Source organism: Globicephala melas, chromosome 6 (assembly GCF_963455315.2).
Source record: "Globicephala melas chromosome 6, mGloMel1.2, whole genome shotgun sequence".
Lineage (NCBI taxonomy): Eukaryota > Metazoa > Chordata > Mammalia > Artiodactyla > Delphinidae > Globicephala > Globicephala melas.
Genome location: NC_083319.1, coordinates 92,367,863 through 92,388,192, shown reverse-complemented (window position 1 = coordinate 92,388,192; position 20,330 = coordinate 92,367,863). Strand labels below are relative to the sequence as shown.

The window sequence follows — 20,330 nt, the reverse complement described above, 5'->3', positions numbered from 1 at the left end:
AGGACCCAAAGTTAGGAGACGCCTCATTTTCTTCATCTTCTAAGCCTCAAGGTAAGTTTTTCTGGAAGACACTTGACCAGCTGTTCTTAATTGATAAGGGGCTTAAGCTGCCCATATGTTGTTGATGCAGGAATACTATCTGACACATTTTTATCCCAAATTACAGCTCTTGTAAACTACGCTCCTTTTTTTCAAAAAAGAGAAATCACATGCATCTGCCTTTTGGTTTACTGGCATGATGAGCCTTGTACTTGCTACAAGTGCTGGCTTAAGACAGTGTCATGGTTAGACAGTGAATGCTGCAAAGGCAGCTGCCCCTGCTGGGGGCCATGGCCTCTGTGGGGACATTTCTCTAGCTGAGCCACCTTTACAACCCTGCCTATTTCAAAGTCATATCCAAACACAGTCAACAAGGTTGCTGGAGAGCAGCTCGGAGATGACATCACCCCTAATTAGCAGCTGAGAGAGGAGGGCATGAAAAACAGGACGATGCACGATGCAGGTACAGGGAAAAAAAGATGCTTGAAATAATTTCTATCCTATTAAATTGTTGAGGCTGAAGTCCAATTGGTCTATTTTGTCATTTAGGATCTCTGTTGCCTTATCTTCTGTTTGGAAAATCTGTTCATTGATGTCAGTGGGGTGTTAAAGTCTCCTACTATTATGGTATTCCTGTCAGTTTCTCCCTTTATATCTGTTAGTATTCATTTCATTTATTTAGGTGCTCCAGTATTGGGTGCATATATGTTAATGAGTATAATATCCTCTTCTTATATTGATCCCTTTATCGTTATATAATGTCCTTCTTTGTCTTTATGGACTTTGTTTTAAAGTCTATTTTGTCTGATATGAGTATTGCTACCCCAGGTTTCTTGTCATTTCTATTTGCATGGAATATCTTTTTCCATCGCCTTTCAATCTGTGCATGTCTTTCACCCTGAAGTGAGTCTCTTGTAGGCAACATATTGTAGGTTTTTGTTTTCTTTAATCCAGTCTGCCATTCTGTTTTTTTATTAGGGCATTTAGTCCATTGACATTTAAAGTAATTTTTTTTTTAAGTAAAAACAAGGTTTATTTCAGTATACACAATGAATCATCAAGGAAGGGCAACTGAGCTTCAGCGTCATTAGAAATAAAAAGCTGGTAGAATAAACTGCGTTTTTGTTTTTGTTTTTTTTACATCTTTATTGGAGTATAATTGCTTTACAATGGTGCTCCCACCAAAAGACACAGATTTACCTGAACAGATACAAAAACAAGACCCATATATATGCTGTCTACAAGAGACCCACCTCAGACCTAGAGACACATACAGACTGAAAGTAAGCAGATGGAAAAAGATATTCCATGCAAATGGAAGCCAAAAGAAAGCTGGAGTAGCAGTTCTCATATCAGACAAAATAGACTTTAAAATAAAGACTATTACAAGAGACAAAGAAGGACACTCCATAATGATTAAGGGATCGATCCAAGAAGAAGATATAACAATTGTAAATATTTATGCACCCAACATAGGAGCACCTCAATACATAAGGCAAATACTAACAGCCATAAAAGGGGAAATCGACAGTAACACATTCACAGTAGGGGGCTTTAACACCCCACTTTCACCAATGGACAGATCATCCAAAATGAAAATAAATAAGGAAACTCCTTCCAAAAACAACAGAATACACATTTTTCTCAAGTGCTCATGGAACATTCTCCAGGATAGATCATATCTTGGGTCACAAATCAAGCCTTGGTAAATTTAAGAAAATTGAAATTATATCAAGTGTCTTTTCCAACCACATCACTATGAGACTAGATATCAATTACAGGAGAAGATCTGTAAAAAATACAAACACATGGAGGCTAAACGATACACTACTTAATAACGAAGTGATCACTGAAGAAATCAAATAGGAAATCAAAAAATACCTAGAAACAAATGATAATGGAGACACGACGACCCAAAACCTATGGGATGCAGCAAAAGCAGTTCTAAGAGGGAAGTTTATAGCAATACAATCCTACTTTAAGAAACAGGAAACATCTCGAATAAACAACCTAAACTTGCACCTAAAGCAATTAGAGAAAGAAGAACAAAAAAACCCCAAAGTTAGCAGAAGGAAAGAAATCATAAAAATCAGATCAGAAATAAATGAAAAAGAAATGAAGGAAACAATAGCAAAGATCAATAAAACTAAAAGCTGGTTCTTCAAGAAGATAAACAAAATTGATAAACCATTAGCCAGACTCATCAAGAAAAAAAAGGAGAAGACTCAAATCAATAGAATTAGAAATGAAAAAGAAGTAACAACTGACACTGCAGAAATACAAAAGATCGTGAGAGATTACTACAAGCAACTCTATGCCAATAAAATGGACAATCTGGAAGAAATGGACAAATTCTTAGAAATGCACAAACTGGCAAGACTGAATCAGGAAGAAATAGAAAATATGAACAGATCAATCACAAGCACTGAAATTGAAACTGTGATTAAAAATCTTCCAACAGATTGGCAGAGGGGAAGATGACGGAAGAGTAAGACACGGAGATCACCTTCCTCCCCACAGATACACCAGAAATACATCTACACGTGGAGCAACTCCTACAGAACACCTACTGAATGCTGGAAGAAGACCTCAGACCTCCTAAAAGGCAAGAAACTCCCCACGTACCTGGGTAGGGCAAAAGAAAAAAAGAAAAAACAGAGACAAAAGAATAGGGACGGGACCTGCACCAGTGGGAGGGAGCTGTGAGGGAAAAAAGGTTTCCACACACTAGGAAGCCCCTTCGCAGGCGGAGACTGCGGGAGGCGGAGAGGGGAGCTTCGGAGCCGGAGCCGCAGAGGAGAGCACAGCAACAGGGGTGCGGAGGGCAAAGCGGGGAGATTCCCGCACAGAGGATTGGTGCCGACTGGCACTCACCAACCCAAGAGGTTTGTCTGCTCGCCCGCCAGGGCGGTGGGGGGGCTGCGAGCTGAGGCTCGGGCTTTGGTCGGAGCGCAGGGAGAGGACTGGGGTTGGCTGAGTGAACACAGCCTGAAGGGGTTAGTGCACCACGGATAGCCGGGAAGGAGTCCGGGAAAAGGTCTGGAGCTGCCGAAGAGGCAAGAGACTTTTTCTTCCCTCTTTGTTTCCTGGTGCGGGAGGAGAGGGGATTAAGAGCGCTGCTTAAACGAGCTCCAGAGACGGGCTTGAGCCGCGGCTAAAAAAGTGAACCCCAGAGACGGGTGCGAGCCGTGGTGAAAAGCGCGGACTCCAGAGACGGGCGGGGGACACTAAGGCTGCTGCTGCCACCAACAAGGGGCCTGTGTGCGAGCACAGGTCACTATCCACACCCCCCTTCCGGAGAGCCTGTGCAGCCCGCCACTGCCGGCTTCCCGGGATCCAGGGACAACTTCCCCGGGAGAATGCACGGCGGGCCTCAGGCTGGTGCAACGTCACGTTGGCCTCTGCCGCCGCAGGCTCGCCCGGCACTCCGCGCACCTCCCTCCCCCCGGCCTGAGTGAGCCAGAGGCTCCGAATCAGCGGCTCCTTTAACCCTGTCCTGTCTGAGCAAAAAACAGACCCCCTCCAGCGACTTACACTCAGAGGTGGGGCCAAATCAAAGCTGAGCCCCTGGGAGCTGTGAGAACAAAGAAGAGAAAGGGAAATCTCTCCCAACAGCCTCAGAAGCAGCGGATTAAAGCTCCACAATCAACTTGATGTACCCTGCATCTGTGGAATACATGAATAGACAACGAGTCATCCCAAATTGAGGAGGTGGACTTCGAGAGCAAGATTTATGATTTTTTCCCCTTTTCCTCTTTTTGTGAGTGTGTATGTGTATGCTTCTGTGTGAGATTTTGTCTGTATAGCTTTGCTTCCACCATTTGTCCTACGGTTCTATCCGTCCAGTTTTTTTGTTTTGTTTTTTTGTTTTTTTTTAAAATATTTTTCTTAATAATTAATTTTAATAACTTTATTATACTTTTCTTTCTTCCTTTCTTTCTTTCTTCCTTCCTTCCTTCCTTCCTCCCTTTCTTCCTTCCTTCCTTCCTTTCTTTCTTTCTTTCTTTCTTTCTTTCTTTCTTTCTTTCTTTCTTTCTTTCTTTCTTTCTTTCTTTCTTTCTTTCTTTCTTTCTTTCTTTCTTTCTTTCTTTCTTTCTTTCCTCCCTTCCCTCCTTTAGACAACGAATCATCCCAAACGGAAGAGGTGGACTTTGAGAGCAAGATTTATGATTTTTTCCACTTTACCTCTTTTTGTGAGGGTGTATGTGTATGCTTCTGTGTAAGATTTTGTCTGTATAGCTTTGCTTCCACCATTTGTCCTAAGGTTCTATCCGTCCCTTTTTTTTCTAATTATTTTTTAATTTAATAACATTATTATATTTTACTTTATTTTATTTTACTGTATCTTCTTTCTTTCTTTCTTCCTTCCTTCCCTCCTTCCTTCCTTCCTCCCTCCCTCCCTGCCTCCCTCCCTCCCTCCTTTCTTTCCTTCTTTCCTACTTTCCTTCTTTCTTTCTTTCTTTCTTTCTTTCGTTCTTTCGTTCTTTCATTCTTTCTTTCTTCCTCCTTCTACTAATTCTTTCTCTCTACTTTTTCTCCCTTGTATTCTGAGCCGTGTGGATGAAAGGCTCTTGGTGCTGCAGCCAGGAGTCAGTGCTGTGCCACTGACGTGGGACAGCCAACTTCAGGACAATGGTCAACAAGAGACCTGCCAGCTCCACATAATATCAAACGGCAAAAATCTCCCAGAGATCTCCATCTCAACACCAGCACTCAGCTTCACTCAACGACCAGCAAGCTACAGTGCTGGACAACCTATGCCAAACAACTAGCAAGACAGGAACACAACCCCACCCATTAGCAGAGAGGCTGCCTAAAATCATAATAAGTCCACAGACACCCCAAAACACACCACCAGACGTGGACCTGCCCACTAGAGATCCAGCCTCATCCAGCAGAACACAGGCACTAGTCCCCTCCACCAGGAAGCCTACACAACCCACTGAACCAACCTTAGCTACTGGGAACAGACATCAAAAACAACGGGAACTACAAACCTGCAGCCTGCAAAAAGGAGACCCCAAACACAGTAAGATAAGCAAAATGAGAAGACAGAAAAACACGCAGCAGATGAAGGCGCAAGATAAAAACGCACCAGACCTAACAAATGAAGAGGAAATAGGCAGTCTACCTGAAAAAGAATTCAGAATAATGATAGTAAAGTTGATCCAAAATCTTAGAAATAGAATGGACAAAATGCAAGGAACATTTAACAAGGACCTAGAAGAACTAAAGATGAAACAAACAATGATGAACAATACAATAAATGAAATGAAAAAGACTCCAGATGGGATCAATAGCAGAATAACTGAAGCAGAAGAACGGATAAGTGACCTGGAAGATAAAATAGTGGAAATAACTACTGCAGAGAAGAATAAAGAAAAAAGAATGAAAAGAACTGAGGACAGTCTCAGAGACCTCTGGGACAACATTAAATGCACCAACATTCGAATTATACGGGTTCCAGAAGAAGAAGAGAAAAAGAAAGGGACTGAGAAAATATTTGAAGAGATTATAGTTGAAAACTTCCCTAATATGGGAAAGGAAATAGTTAATCAAGTCCAGGAAGCACAGAGAGTCCCATACAGGATAAATCCAAGGAGAAATACGCCAAGACACATATTAATCAAACTGTCAAAAATTAAATACAAAGAAAGCATATTAAAAGCAGCAAAGGAAAAACAACAAATAACACACAAGGGAATCCCCATAAGGTTAACAGCTTATCTTTCAGCAGAAACTCTGCAAGCCAGAAGGGAGTGGCAGGACATACTGAAAGTGATGAAGGAGAAAAACCTGCAACAAAGATTACTCTACCCAGCAAGGATCTCATTCAGATTTGATGGAGAGATTAAAACATTTACAGACAAGCAAAAGCTGAGAGAGTTCAGCACCACCAAACCAGCTTTACAACAAATGCTAAAGGAACTTCTCTAGGCAAGAAACACAAGAGAAGGAAAAGACCTATAATAACGAACCCAAAACAATTTAGAAAATGGGAATAGGAACATACATATCGATAATTACCTTAAATGTAAATGGACTAAATCCTCCGGCCAAAAGACACAGATTGGCTGAATGGATACAAAAACAAGACCCATATATATGCTGTCTACAAGAGACCCACTTCAGACCTAGAGACACATACAGACTGAAAGTAAGCAGATGGAAAAAGATATCCCATGCAAATGGAAACCAAAAGAAAGCTGGAGTAGCAATTCTCATATCAGACAAAATAGACTTTAAAATAAAGACTATTACAAGAGACAAAGAAGGACACTCCATAATGATCAAGGGATCGATCCAAGAAGAAGATATAACAATTGTAAATATTTATGCACCCAACATAGGAGCACCTCAATACATAAGGCAAATACTAACAGCCATAAAAGGGGAAATCGACAGTAACACATTCATAGTAGGGGGCTTTAACACCCCACTTTCACCAATGGACAGATCATCCAAATTGAAAATAAATAAGGAAACAGAAGCTTTAAATGATACATTAAACAGGATGGACTTAATTGATATTTATAGGACACTCCATCCAAAAACAACAGAATACACATTTTTCTCAAGTGCTCATGGAACATTCTCCAGGATAGATCATATCTTGGGTCACAAATCAAGCCTTGGTAAATTTAGAGAAAATTGAAATTATATCAAGTGTCTTTTCTGACCACAACGCTATGAGACTAGATATCAATTACAGGAAAAGATCTGTAAAAAATACAAACACATGGAGGCTAAACAATACACTACTTAATAACGAAGTGATCACTGAAGAAATCAGAGAGGAAATTAAAAAATACCTAGAAACAAATGACAATGGAGACACAACGACCCAAAACCTATGGGATGCAGCAAAAGCAGTTCTAAGAGGGAAGTTTATAGCAATACAAGCCCACCTTAAGAAGCAGGAAACATCTCGAATAAACAACCTAAATTTGCACCTAAAGCAATTAGAGAAAGAACAAAAAAACCCCAAAGTTAGCAGAAGGAAAGAAATCATAAAGATCAGATCAGAAATAAATGAAAAAGAAATGAAGGAAACAATAGCAAAGATCAATAAAACTACAAGCTGGTTCTTTGAGAAGATAAACAAAATTGATAAACCATTAGCCACACTCATCAAGAAAAAAAGGGAGAAGACTCAAATCAATAGAATTAGAAATGAAAAAGGAGAAGTAACAACTGACACTGCAGAAATACAAAAGATCATGAGAGATTACTACAAGTAACTCTGTGCCAATAAAATGGACAAATTCTTAAAAAGGCACAACCTGGGAAGACTGAACCAGGAAGAAAGAGAAAATATGAACAGATCAATCACAAGCACTGAAATTGAAACTGTGATTAAAAATCTTCCAACAAACAAAAGCTCAGAACCAGGTGGCTTCACAGGTGAATTCTATCAAACATGTAGAGAAGAGCTAACACCTATCCTTTGCAAACTCTTCCAAAATATAGCAGAGGGAGGAACACTCCCAAATTCCTTCTACGAGGCCACCATCACCTTGATACCAAAGCCAGACAAGGATGTCACAAAGAAAGAAAACTCCAGGCCAATATCACTGATGAACATAGATGCAAAAATCCTCAACAAAATACTAGCAAACAGAATCCAACAGCACATTAAAAGGATCATACACCATGATCAAGTGGGGTTCATTCGAGGAATGCAAGGATTCTTCAATACATGCAAATCTATCAATGTGACAAACCATATTAACAAACTGAAGGAGAAAAACCATATGATCATCTCAATAGATGCAGAGAAAGCTTTTGACAAAATTCAACACCCATTTATGATAAAAAAAACCCTGCAGAAAGTAGGCATAGAGGGAACTTTCCTCAACATAATAAAGGCCATATATGACAAGCCCACAGCCAACATCATCCTCAATGGTGAAAAACTGAAAGCTTTTCCACTAAGATCAGGAACAAGACAAGGTTGCCCACTCTCACCACTCTTATTCAACGTAGTTTTCGAAGCTTTAGCCACAGCAATCAGAGAAGAAAAGGAAATAAAAGGAATCCAAATTGGAAAAGAAGAAGTAAAGCTGTCACTGTTTGCAGATGACATGATACTATACATAGAGAATCCTAAAGATGCTACCTGAAAACTACTAGAGATAATCAATGAATTTGTTAAAGGTGCAGGATACAAAATTAATGCACAGAAATCTCTTGCATTCCTATACACTAATGATGAAAAATCTGAAAGTGAAATCAAGAAAACACTCCCATTTACCATTGCAACAAAAAGAATAAAATATCTAGGAATAAACCTACCTAAGGAGACAAAAGACCTGTATGCAGAAAATTATAAGACCCTGATGAAAGAAATTAAAGATGATACAAATAGGTGGAGAGATATACCATGTTCTTGGATTGGAAGATTCAACATTGTGAAAACGACTCTACTACCCAAAGCAATCTACAGATTCAATGCAATCCCTATCAAATTACCAATGGCATTTTTCACAGAACTAGAACAAAAAATTTCACAATTTGTATGGAAATACAAAGGACCCCGAATACCCAAAGCAATCTTGAGAATGAAAAACGAAGCTGGAGGAATAAGGCTCCCTGACTTCAGACTATACTACAAAGCTACAGTAATCAAGACACTATGGTACTGGCACAAAAACAGAAAGATAGATCAATGGAACAGGATAGAAAGCCCAGAGATAAACCCACGCACATATGGTCACCTTATCTTTGATAAAGGTGGCAGGAATGTACAGTGGAGAAAGGACAACCTCTTCAATAAGTGATGCTGGGAAAACTGGACAGGTATATGTAAAAGTATGAGATTGGATCACTCCCTAACACCATACACAAAAATGAGCTCAAAATGGATTAAAGGCCTAAATGTAAGACCAGAAACTATCGAACTCTTAGAGAAAAACATAGGCAGAACACTCTATGACATAAATCACAGCAAGATCCTTTTTGACCCACCTCCTAGAGTAATGGAAATAAAAACAAAAATAAATGGGACCTAATGAAACTTCAAAGCTTTTGCACAGCAAAGGAAACCATAAAGAAGACCAAAAGACAACCCTCAGAATGGGAGAAAATATTTGCAAATGAAGCAACTGACAAAGGATTAATCTCCAAAATTTACAAGCAGCTCATGCAGCTCAATAACAAAAAAACAAACAACCCAATCCAAATATGGGCAGAAGACCTAAAGAGACATTTCTCCAAAGAAGATATACAGACTGCCAACAAACACATGAAAGAATGCTCAACATCATTAATCATTAGAGAAATGCAAATCAAAACTACAATGAGATATCATCTCACACCAGTCAGAATGGCCATCATCAAAAAATCTACAAACAATAAATGCTGGAGAGGGTGTGGAGAAAAGGGAACACTCTTGCACTGCTGGTGGGAATGTGAATTGGTTCAGCCACTATGGAGAACAGTATGGAGGTTCCTTAAAAAACTACAAATAGAACTACCATGTGACCCAGCAATCCCACTACTGGGCATATACCCTGAGAAAACCAAAATTCAAAAAGAGTCATGTACCAAAATGTTCATTGCAGCTCTATGTACAATAGCCCAGAGATGGAAACAACCTAAGTGCCCATCATCAGATGAATGGATAAAGAAGATGTGGCACATATATACAATGGAATATTACTCAGCCTTAAAAAGAAACGAAATTGAGCTATTTGTAATAAGGTGGATAGATCTAGAGTCCGTCATACAGAGTGAAGTAAGTCAGAAAGACAAATACCATATGCTAACACATATATATGGAATTTAAGAAAAAAAATGTCATGAAGAACCTATGGGTAAGACAGGAATAAAGACACAGACCTACTGGAGAACAGATTTGAGGATATGGGGAGGGGAAAGGGTGAGCTGTGACAAAGTGAGAGAGAGGCATGGACATATATACACTAACAAACGTAAGGTAGATAGCTAGTGGGAAGCACTCGCATAGCACAGGGAGATCAGCTCGGTGCTTTGTGACCGCCTGGAGGGGTGGGATGGGGAGGGTGGGAGGGAGGGAGACACAAGAGGGAAGAGATATGGGAACATATGTATATGTATAACTGATTCACTTTGTTATAAAGCAGAAACTAACACACCATTGTAAAGCAATTATACCCCAATAAAGTTGTTAAAAAAAAAAAATCTTCCAACAAACAAAAGCCCAGGACCAGATGGCTTCACAGGCGAATTCTGTCAAACATTTAGAGAAGAGCTAACACATATCCTTCTCAAACTCTTCCAAAATATAGCAAGGGAGGAACACTCCCAAATTCATTCTACGAGGCCACCATCACCTTGATACCAAAACCAGACAACGATGTCACAAAGAAAGAAAACTCTAGGCCAATATCACTGATGAACATAGATGCAAAAATCCTCAACAAAATACTAGCAAACAGAATCCAACAGCACATTAAAAGGATCATACACCATGATCAAGTGGGGTTTATTCCAGGAATGCAAGGATTCTTCAATATACGCAAATCTATCAATGTGATACACCATATTAACAAATTGAAGGAGAAAAATCATATGATCATCTCAATAGATGTAACATAATTATTGATAGTTATATACTTATTGTCATGTTAAACCTTGCTTTCCAGTTGATTTTGTAGTTCTTCTACAAAACTTATTTTTTGTTTTTCCTTTTGTGGTTTGATATGGTTTTCTTTTTTATTATGCTTGAGTTTCTTTTTGGTTTTTGTGAATCTATTGCATGTTTTGATTTGTGGTTACCATGGTTTTCAAGTATGTTGACCCTTAACTATATCTACTTGCTTTAGACTGATAATACAAGTTCAAACACATTCTAAAAGAGCTACATTTTTTATTCCCCGCCCTCACATTTTTGTGATTTTGATGCCCTATTTTACATCTTCATGTTCATCCTTTTGCTGTTAATTGTAGTTAGAATTGCCTTTACAAAATTTTTTTATTTGTTTTTGAATCTATTTACTGGCCTATTTAAGTGATCTTCCATCCTTTTATGTATTTGTCTTTCCTATTGTGATTTTCCCTTTCCTATAGATTCTTGCTTCTTTTCTATTTAGAGAAGATATTTCAATATTTCTTTTAGGGTAGGTTTAGTATTGTTGTATTATTTTAGTTTTTGCTTGTCTGAGAAATTCTTTATCTCTCTTTCTATTCTAAATGATAATCTTCCTGGGTAGAGTATCCTTGGTTCCAGGTTTTTCTGTTTCAGGGCTTTGAATAAATCATGTCACTCACTTCTAGCCTGCAAAATTTCTGCAGAGAAATCAGCTGACAGCCTTATTGGGGTTCCCTTGTAACTGACTCTTTGTTTTTCTCTTGCTGCCTTTAGAATCCTCTCTTTATTTTTAACTTTTGCCATTTTACTTATAATATTTATGTCTTGGTGTGGGTCTGTTTGGGTTCATCTTGTTTGGGACCCTCTGTGCTTCCCGTACCTGGATATTTGTTTCCTTTTTCAAGTTTGGGAAGTTTTCAGCCATAATTTCTTCAAATACATTTTTGATCCCCTTCTCTCTCTCTTCTCCTTCTGGAACTCCTATTATGTGTAGGTTTGCATGCTTTACATTATCCCATAGATCTCACCTGTTGCTTTCATTTGTCTTTCTGTGTGCTGTTCTGATTAGGCGATTTCCATTATTCTATCTTCCAGATCACTTATCTGTTCATCTGTGTTATTTAGTTTGCTATTCACTGCTTCTAGATCGGTTTTTATCTCAGCAATTGAGCTGTATAATTTTGATTGGTTCCGCTTTATAGTTTCTAGTTCCTTGTTACAGTGATCTGCATTTCTATCGATAATCTTTCTTGTTTCCTTTAGCATTTGTGCTACCTCCTTTTTGAACTCAGTGTCTAGTAGACTGGTGAGGTCTGTTTCATTATTTGTCCTTTCATGGGATTTCTCTTGTTCCTTTAATTGGGAGTGGTGCTTCTGCTTTTTCATTTTACTTAACTTTCTCTGCCTCTATGACTTTAGGAGAAACAGTTATCGACTGTGGTCTTGAAGGGGTGTTTTTGTGTGGGAGCAGCCCTGTGTAGACTGTGTGAGTCCAATATTTTTGGTATGGATGCCAGCCACATCTTTTCTCAGTGTGTGCTGGCCATTATCCCCTTGATAGTGGGTGTAATTGGTGTTGTGGTGTCCAGAGCCAGCACTGGATGTTTGGCAGGGTCTCCTCTTTGCTCCATGGCTATCACAGTCCTGTTGGGGGCGGGTTCCGCTCCCCAGTTACTGGAGTAGAAGCCCTGAGGATTGGGTTCAATTTGGCTACGTTGCCCTTGACTGCATTCTTTGTCCCAAAGGAGGTGAGTGCTGAAGTAAGTGAGGTCCCTGTGGTCACAGCGAACCTATTCACCACCTGTGCAGAAGTCCATGGTTCTGCCCAGAAGCAGCCCAAGGTCACATCCCTTTCTCCATTGTGTTTATCCTAGACCTAGTGCTAGGCTGGTGCTGGGGTCCAGAGTTCTGTAGCTGCAGGAATTGAGGTGGTTGTGCTGCCGCCTGGGACCTGGGCTGCCTCTGTGGCTGCTCTCTCCCAGGACCTGTTCATCCCAGCTCTGGCTCCAAGCCATAGTGTGGGGTGGGCAGGACCGGAGCACTCCTGCCAGGAAAGGAACTGCTGCATATTCCTCCTCAGAGGCTGTCCGCCCAAGACGTGTGTTTCTGTGGTACCACCCTGTGTGCATGCCACTGCTGGACCTGTGCCCCACTGTGCACATGCTGACAATGGGCTCCAATGAAGGACCACACCCACCATTCATACACTGGCAATGGGCTCTGAGGTTTGGACCATTACCACACCCCAAGCCCTCCAGGCTGTCTCTGCACAGTTAAACCAAGTTTTCTCCCAGGGCCCATCCACCTGAGATTCAGTGCCTAGCTGCTGCTGGTACTAGCAGTCCTACCGGGCATGCATTTCAGGCTGGGAAGTGCGGCAAGTTGGCGGCCTGTCTCTCTCCACCCTGATTGCTAGCAAGCTGGCACATGTGCACTCTTTGAGAGCAAAGTTCAGACCCCTCCAGCCCCTCTATCTGTCCCATCAGACCTCCCAGCAGGCAAGGCGGGTCCCTAGGGAGAGTGCCTGTCTGTGTGGACTTTCCCTCCTATGTCCTCATCCTCTTACTCAGGGTCCTACTGTCTCTCAGAAAGGCTTGAGTTCTTGGGACAGGACCAGGAGAGGACATGATGCCTGGGATTGCAGCACCCATTGTGCTATCAGACTATAGCTAGAGTCAATCATGGAGGAAGGCAGAGGCGGCCCTGGAGTACTACACCTCATCACCCCTCCCCTTCTAAGAACCTTCAGTTATGGGAGGTAATCCATTCTCGTTTGAGTCAATGTTTTCTATCACTGTTGCAGAAAACAACCTATGTGGTGTTTTGTCTAAAATTTCTATCTTGTATAAAGTATTTTGGCAGATTTTTTTCCTACTGTATGTGATGAAATCACAGGGAGAAGAGGCAGTTCAGAATCATGATTCAACAGGTGGTCTAGTCAGACCTGCAGAGCCTTCACCCCTTCCTGGTTCACTCTGGTGGGGGTCACACCCACTCCCTGTGACAGCCCTTTAAAGAGGCCCCTACTGGGGTAATCAGCCCATTTTAAAGGTGTAGATCTGAAGCCTGACTACCACGCCCTGAGCAACAGGGCATGAAGGCAGAGATGAGTCCTCTGTTAGGACATGAAGAGCTGACTGTTCAAACGATTACTTGCTAAGAGATTAGTTTCCAATGAGAGATCTAGAGTTCCTCATGTACATTACAGTAACTGTTGGCTCAAGGCACCTGTGTCTGCTCTCTCCACAGACTTCCCAGCTAAAGGGGCCTTCAAGCCTCTAAGAGCACGTGGTGAATGGCTGGCAGTCTCTGGTTGTCATTTCCCTGTAACCCCCGCCACTGTTACAGACACACACACACATACCACACACCCCACACACACCACACTCACCACACACACACCACACACACACCACACACACACCGCACACACACCACACACACACACACACACACACACACACCACACACACACACATACCACACACCACACACACCACACAACACACACACACCCCACACACACCACACTCACCACACACACACCACACACACACCACACACACACCACACACACACACCGCACACACCCACACCCACACCACACACAACACACTCACCACACACACACACACCACACACACCACACACTACACACATACCACACACACACCACACACACCGCACACACCCACACACACACCACACACACACAACACACACCACACACAAACGCACACCACACTCACCACACACACACACACCACACACACCACACACTACACACATACCACACACACATACTACACACACCACACACACACACACAGGGCCCCGAGCTACCTTCCCTGCACCCCCACACTGTTCACCACTTGTTTTGCCAGAACAGAACAAATATTCTTATGTGGTCATTTTGCCTACAGAGCGTCCACTAAAACACAGGTCTCGTGCACCCCTCCCCCTGCCTTCCTCCCTGCAGAGGTTTGGTCCACAGGCAATGCTCTGTGAGCCGGGACCACTGTTTTCAGAAGAAGCCAATGGGGAGCCCCGTAGACCTCGTATGTAACTACAAATGGAAATCCTTGTGACACCCTTGAATAAAGTAACAGAATGCATGGAGGGCTCTCTGACAGATCATTAATACGTGGCTTGAGGAAGTTGGGAAGCTTTTATCAGTAAGTGCTGACCTCACAAAGAAGTCTGTAAGAGAATTAAAACAGAGAAGTACAAAGTGTGTGCATGTGTGTGTTAGGGAGAGGATACAGGACAAAAGCAGGTGTAGCTCTCGCTGGCCCCTCTCTGGCGTGGCCTGAGTACATTGATAGTGACCATCAATTATACTGCCTGAGATGGTTGTTGAGACCAAACTTCACCCTGCCCGTCTATCCCATCTCGCATTCTTTGCCAGCCTCACTGCCCACCCTGCAGTTTCTCTAACATAATAAGCCGTGTGCTTTCTCACCCCAGGGCCTTTGCACATGCTGTTTCACTAATCCTCCTTCCCCTTCAGGGCTCTGCTTAAATGCCCTGTCCCAGCAAGTCCACCTTCAACCCCTGGACCCCGTCAGGCCAGGTTAACTCACGCTGAGCACATTTCACACTGTGTAAACAATTAGCATAGTTGTATGTGTGGTATATCTTTTATAGTATATATAACCACATAGTGTGGCAGGAGATAGTTAGTGTTACTAGTAGTTTGAGTCTATCCTACCCTGTGGGCTGCGTGCTTTGTGAGGAAGGGGCTGTGGCTCTCCTGTTCAGATTTGGGCCCTGGGTAACTGGCATGAACCTTCCATGTAAAAGTAAAAACCCACCCTGACACTCACTGGGCTGAAAGTGCAGCCCCAGAAGACCAGCTGCAGAATTCATAAGAAAAGCACTTCTCACAGGACAGCTGTGCCCTGTCACGACAATGCCTTCTGTGAAGGATTGCTGCTGTTCCCACTGAGAAGCTTGAGTCTCTAAAATCCTAGACTGTCAGACACTTGCCATTTGGAATGAAAGCTGTGAGAATGAAGCAGCCCATGATCCCCAAGGGACTTGGGTCTCTGACTCAGGGATGAAGCCCAGATGTACAACCCAGGTGCACAGCTTCAGACAAGGGGTCTCTGGACACACGTTCTTGCAGTTCCCAAGGAGGTCTACACAGCTCTGCAGGGTAAGCCTATCAACCCATAGCTTCATTCCAATTTCACCTAAACTCCATCCTTTACAAATCCTAAAAAACTCTTTCCCTTTATTGGTAAGATGCCCAAAGACTCCTTTGGTAAGCAATCAGCTCACTATAACAGGTCAATGAACCAGAGGCCAGGTTGGTCCCCGGAGGTCCCAGGCAAGAAGACACATTGATCTGAAGCAGAGCGTGGTGCCTCCTGACAGCCTGTGTGTTGTCCACGTCCCCAGCACTTGGGCCAGTAGGCTCCACGTGGTGACCAGGGCTGCAGCCTCTGTCTTCTCCAGGTTCAATCATAGACATTTAAAAAATTGAGATATAAGTCACAAACTGTAAATTCACCCTTTAAAAGTGAACTTTTATTTCAGTGGGGTTTTAAAAATATATTTACAAGGTTGTGCAATCATCACCACTATCTAGTTCCACAACATTTTCATAGTCCAAAAACAGATCCCCAAGACCCACTGAACAGTCACTCCCCATTCCCACACAGCCCCTGGCAACCTCTGATCTGCTTCCTGTCTCTACAGATTTGCCTATTCTGGACATTTCATAGAAATGAAAACTTACGACGTGGCCTTTGTGTCCGGCTTCTTTCATTCAGTATAATGTTTTCAAGGTTCATCCAGCTTGTAGCACGTACCAGTATTTCATTCCTTTTGTGGCTGAATAATATTCCTCTGTATGGGTAGACTATATTTTGCTTATCTCGTCATCAGTTTATAAGACACTTGAGGTTTTTTTTTTTTTTTTTGGCTATTGTGAATATTGCAGCTATGAACATTTGTATACAAACTATTGTGTGGACACATGTTTTCATTTCTCTTGGGTTTAAACCTAGGAATGGAAATGCTGGTTCATGTGGTAACTCTGTTTACCATTTTGAGGAACTGCCAGACTGTTTCCCAAAGCAGCTGCACCATTTGCATTCCCACCAGCAGTAAATGATGGTTCCAGTTTTTCCACATCCTCACCAACACTTGTCTTTTTGACTAGAGCCACCTTAGTGGGTGTGGAATGAGTGTGACTATATTATTCTTGAGTAAATAGGTTTCCCCTCTTACAATCATACCCAAATTCAAACGTCCCTTTAAGAACACACAATCCTGATGCATAATCACAAGCATGTCCAAGTGCCCTTCATGCTGTGGCCTGAGAGCTATGTACGTAGCGGATATGTGAAGCAGATCCAACCTCTTCCTACCTGTATGACCTTGGGCAAGTTATTTATCATCTATCAGCCTGAGTTTCCACATCTATAAAATGGAGATGGTAATGTCTATTGGGAGGTTTTAATGAGATAATATATGTAAAGTCTCTAGAAAAGTACCTGGAAAATAAGAAGCTACTGTGTTTCTCATTATCATTTTAATATAAATTGATACTCCTGAGCTCCTATTAGCAATAGAGTGACTTAATTTGTTAGAGCAAATTAGACATAGTGATCTACTTACCATCATTTGATCGAACCAAGTGACCCACAATCCAGAAACAATCTCTAAAGACAGCTGGCCAGGGAAGGGCTGAGGCTCAGATATCTGTAATCGACCTCAAAGTGTGGTGTTACAGGCTCCAACCAGCAGGGCAAGATGGGAACTGAGCACTTAGGATGAAGCCCAAAGGATAGAAAGTCATGCCACTGCATTCCCAGTGGCTTGCATCCCCTCTTTCCTGGGGCCTCCCTTGGGAACACCAAGATTGGCCTGGGGGGCTGTCCAGATAACACATTCAGGGCAAACCAGGCTTTCCAAAGCCCTTTCCGTTTTCAGTCTCTGATTCTTCCCTCATCAAGGCAGACTCATTCCCTCATTTGTGGAGGTTTCTTACCCCCTCCAGGCCTGGTGACCTGTTTCTCCAAAGTTGTAACTGCTCAGACCCTCTCATGGATGGTAAAGCGCCCATCTTGGTGACTACTACAGTTTATCCAACCAGCATGAGGGGTGTCACCATGTCACAATCTCACTAGCCTTTGACTCTCAGAGCGGAGCAGAGGCTCCACACACCTTGCCATCCTGTCTCACAAATCACGGGGGGCCTGTATGAATCTTATTCACCTTGCCTAGGCTACCTCTCCCACGGTCTGGGACTGCTCGGGCAGCCCAGGGTCTCCAGATTTCTCTGTGGAGCCCTGTCCTCTACACCTCAGGCTACTCCGAGGGCAGCAGCTGTCCCTGGAGCCGGTTAGAAATGTAGATTCTCAGTCTTCACCCCACACCCGCTGAATCAGAATCTGCATTCACACTCCAGGAGAATCGTGCTCTCAACCTAATAGTTTCCAACCAACTGACAAATCTTAGAGCAACGCCCTGGGCAGCTGTTCTGCTTAAACAGAGGCCTTTAGTCAGGAACATTCTGTTTTCTGGGTGCCTAGTTTTCATCAGCGTATAAGCCTGCGGCCGTCACCTCTCTTCACTGGCCTTCACAGCTGGTCTACTCTTCCTCCCATCTGTGTGCTCACCCTCAGTCCCCAGAGACAGGACTCCACTGCCTGCACACATGCACACTCACCCGCACATGCATATGCTAACACCACCCATGTGTTCACGTGCTGCACATGCATACACTTTACACGTGGATGTGTACACACACACATGCACATTTAAACACATGCTCGCATACCCACCTGAACATGCAGAGACACACATGCACCCTTGTGTGCATACTTACACACTTGTGAGCACACGCAGGACCCTGTTCTCAATCTCTGGGACCAGCTGAGAGAGGGAAGAATAAGATTGATTGCAACATACATCAAGACTCTCTGTAAAACCTGTGGGTAAAATACACAGTCCTCTCTCCTGAGAAAGATCGGGATTTTTCAGCCTGACTTTTGAGAGCCTATTTTGTAAATCTGTATATATTGAGAAACAGTCAGTAGTCTGAATGAATTAAGATCAGCTGCATGGATGCTGACTGACATGGTCAGGTCATGATCACGTTGGCAGGTGTGAGTTCGTGGAAGGACAGGAACCACCCCCTCTGCATTGCCCTCCAATAGGCAGGTGTCCACAACTGGAGAGACCCTTGACCTCGAGGTCTGCCCGTCATCTGTAAGATGTGACCACCCACCTATTTCAGTCTCTGCACAGGGTTCCTGCTGGCCCAATGGCAGAAACTGAGGCTCTCACAGTTCACTGGTCGAGGGCCCTTCACATCTGAACTGAAGCCCCCCCAAAAGTCACACTGAACTTATGGGGAGAAACGCAAAGGAGGCAGATGCCCACCTTTTTAAGGCATGGAATTTATTTTATGTACCAACGAACACATAGTACTTACCTGTACAGTTTACAGGACTGAGATGGACAACCATCCGTGTTAGGTTATGCTAGCGCCTCATCTGCACTGTCCACGACAACAGATACAGGCCACACGCAGCTATCTATATTACAATGAAATAAAATTAAAAATTTAGTTCCTCAGCCCCACGAACCACATTTTGGGTGCTCAGAAGCCACGTGTGGCTACCGTATTGGGCAGCACAGACAGAACATCCCCCAAGGTTCTACTGGACAGCCTTGTCTTGGATGTTCAGTGCAAGCTCAGCTTTCCATAGCACAGGTCTGATCGTTACTACAAGACACTCAAGTGGACTCATCTGTAAAATGGGAGTGAAAATAATGCCTAACCATCAGAAGAAGTTATTGCAAGGATTTTATATCTTATATATGAAACACACACACAGAACAACCAAGTTCCCAGCACGTACACACATAGTGTTCTGTTGCCTGACAAATCTGAGTTACTGCTATGTCTTAGTCCACTCAGGCTGCTGGGTGGCTTACAAACAAGAAATCTGCTCACAGTTCTGGAGGCTTTAAGTCCAAGATCAAGGCACCAGAAGGTGGGTGAGGACCTGCTTCCTGGTTCATAGATGGATGACTTACTGCTGTCTGCTATCATATGGAGGAAGGGGCAAGGGAGGTCTCTAGGGTTTCTTTTGTAAGGGCACTAATCCCAACAGGGGGCTCCACCTTCATGATCTAGTCACCTCCCAAAGGTCCCACTTCCTAATACCATCACACTGGGCCTCAGGATTTAACATAGGAATTTTGTAGAGACACAACCTGTAGCAATGGGCTCGAGCTTCTGCCAAGTGCCTTAATGCAGGCACACGTGGTTCTCCCTGGAGTCCTTACTTTGTCAGATGTTAATAAGATATCTCTACTGTTAAAGGACTGAGGAAATCTAACTCTGAAATGCTTGCAACATTCCTGTCCTGCACAGGATTTCTCTGCCTTGGCTTCTTCCAAGGTATTCTCCCGAAATCCAAAGCCAGAGCTGCTTTACCCTGGTAAGGTCTGCATTGGCTTGTTACTCACTTGGAAAGGGTTAATCGCTCACCATTGTGTTGGTAGCCATCAGCAGACGAGGGGGTAAGTGATAACTGAGGGTCCATGACATCTCTCCACCAGAGTCTTCTCCAAGCCACAGGTTGCAAACTTCTCTTTCTAGGTCCCCCATCCACAAGTCCAAACAAACTTTTATTCTTGAGAGACTTTCATTCAAAGATAAACTGGTAAAACTCATTTCTTAGTAGCAACCACCAAG

General features: G+C 42.8%; 1 long non-coding RNA gene across 1 annotated transcript in view; it reads right to left on the bottom strand.

Annotated features, from left to right (window-relative positions):
- The window catches only part of LOC132597507 (uncharacterized), a 28,413-nt gene extending 9,220 nt beyond the window's left edge, over window positions 1–19,193 (bottom strand). Inside the window, exons 1-2 of the long non-coding RNA XR_009564390.1 lie at window positions 19,059–19,193; window positions 18,450–18,496 (exon numbers count right to left, since the gene is read on the bottom strand). This is a non-coding gene — a long non-coding RNA (uncharacterized lncRNA). The remainder of the gene's footprint in view (window positions 1–18,449; window positions 18,497–19,058) is intronic.
- Between the last annotated feature and the right edge of the window lie 1,137 nt (window positions 19,194–20,330).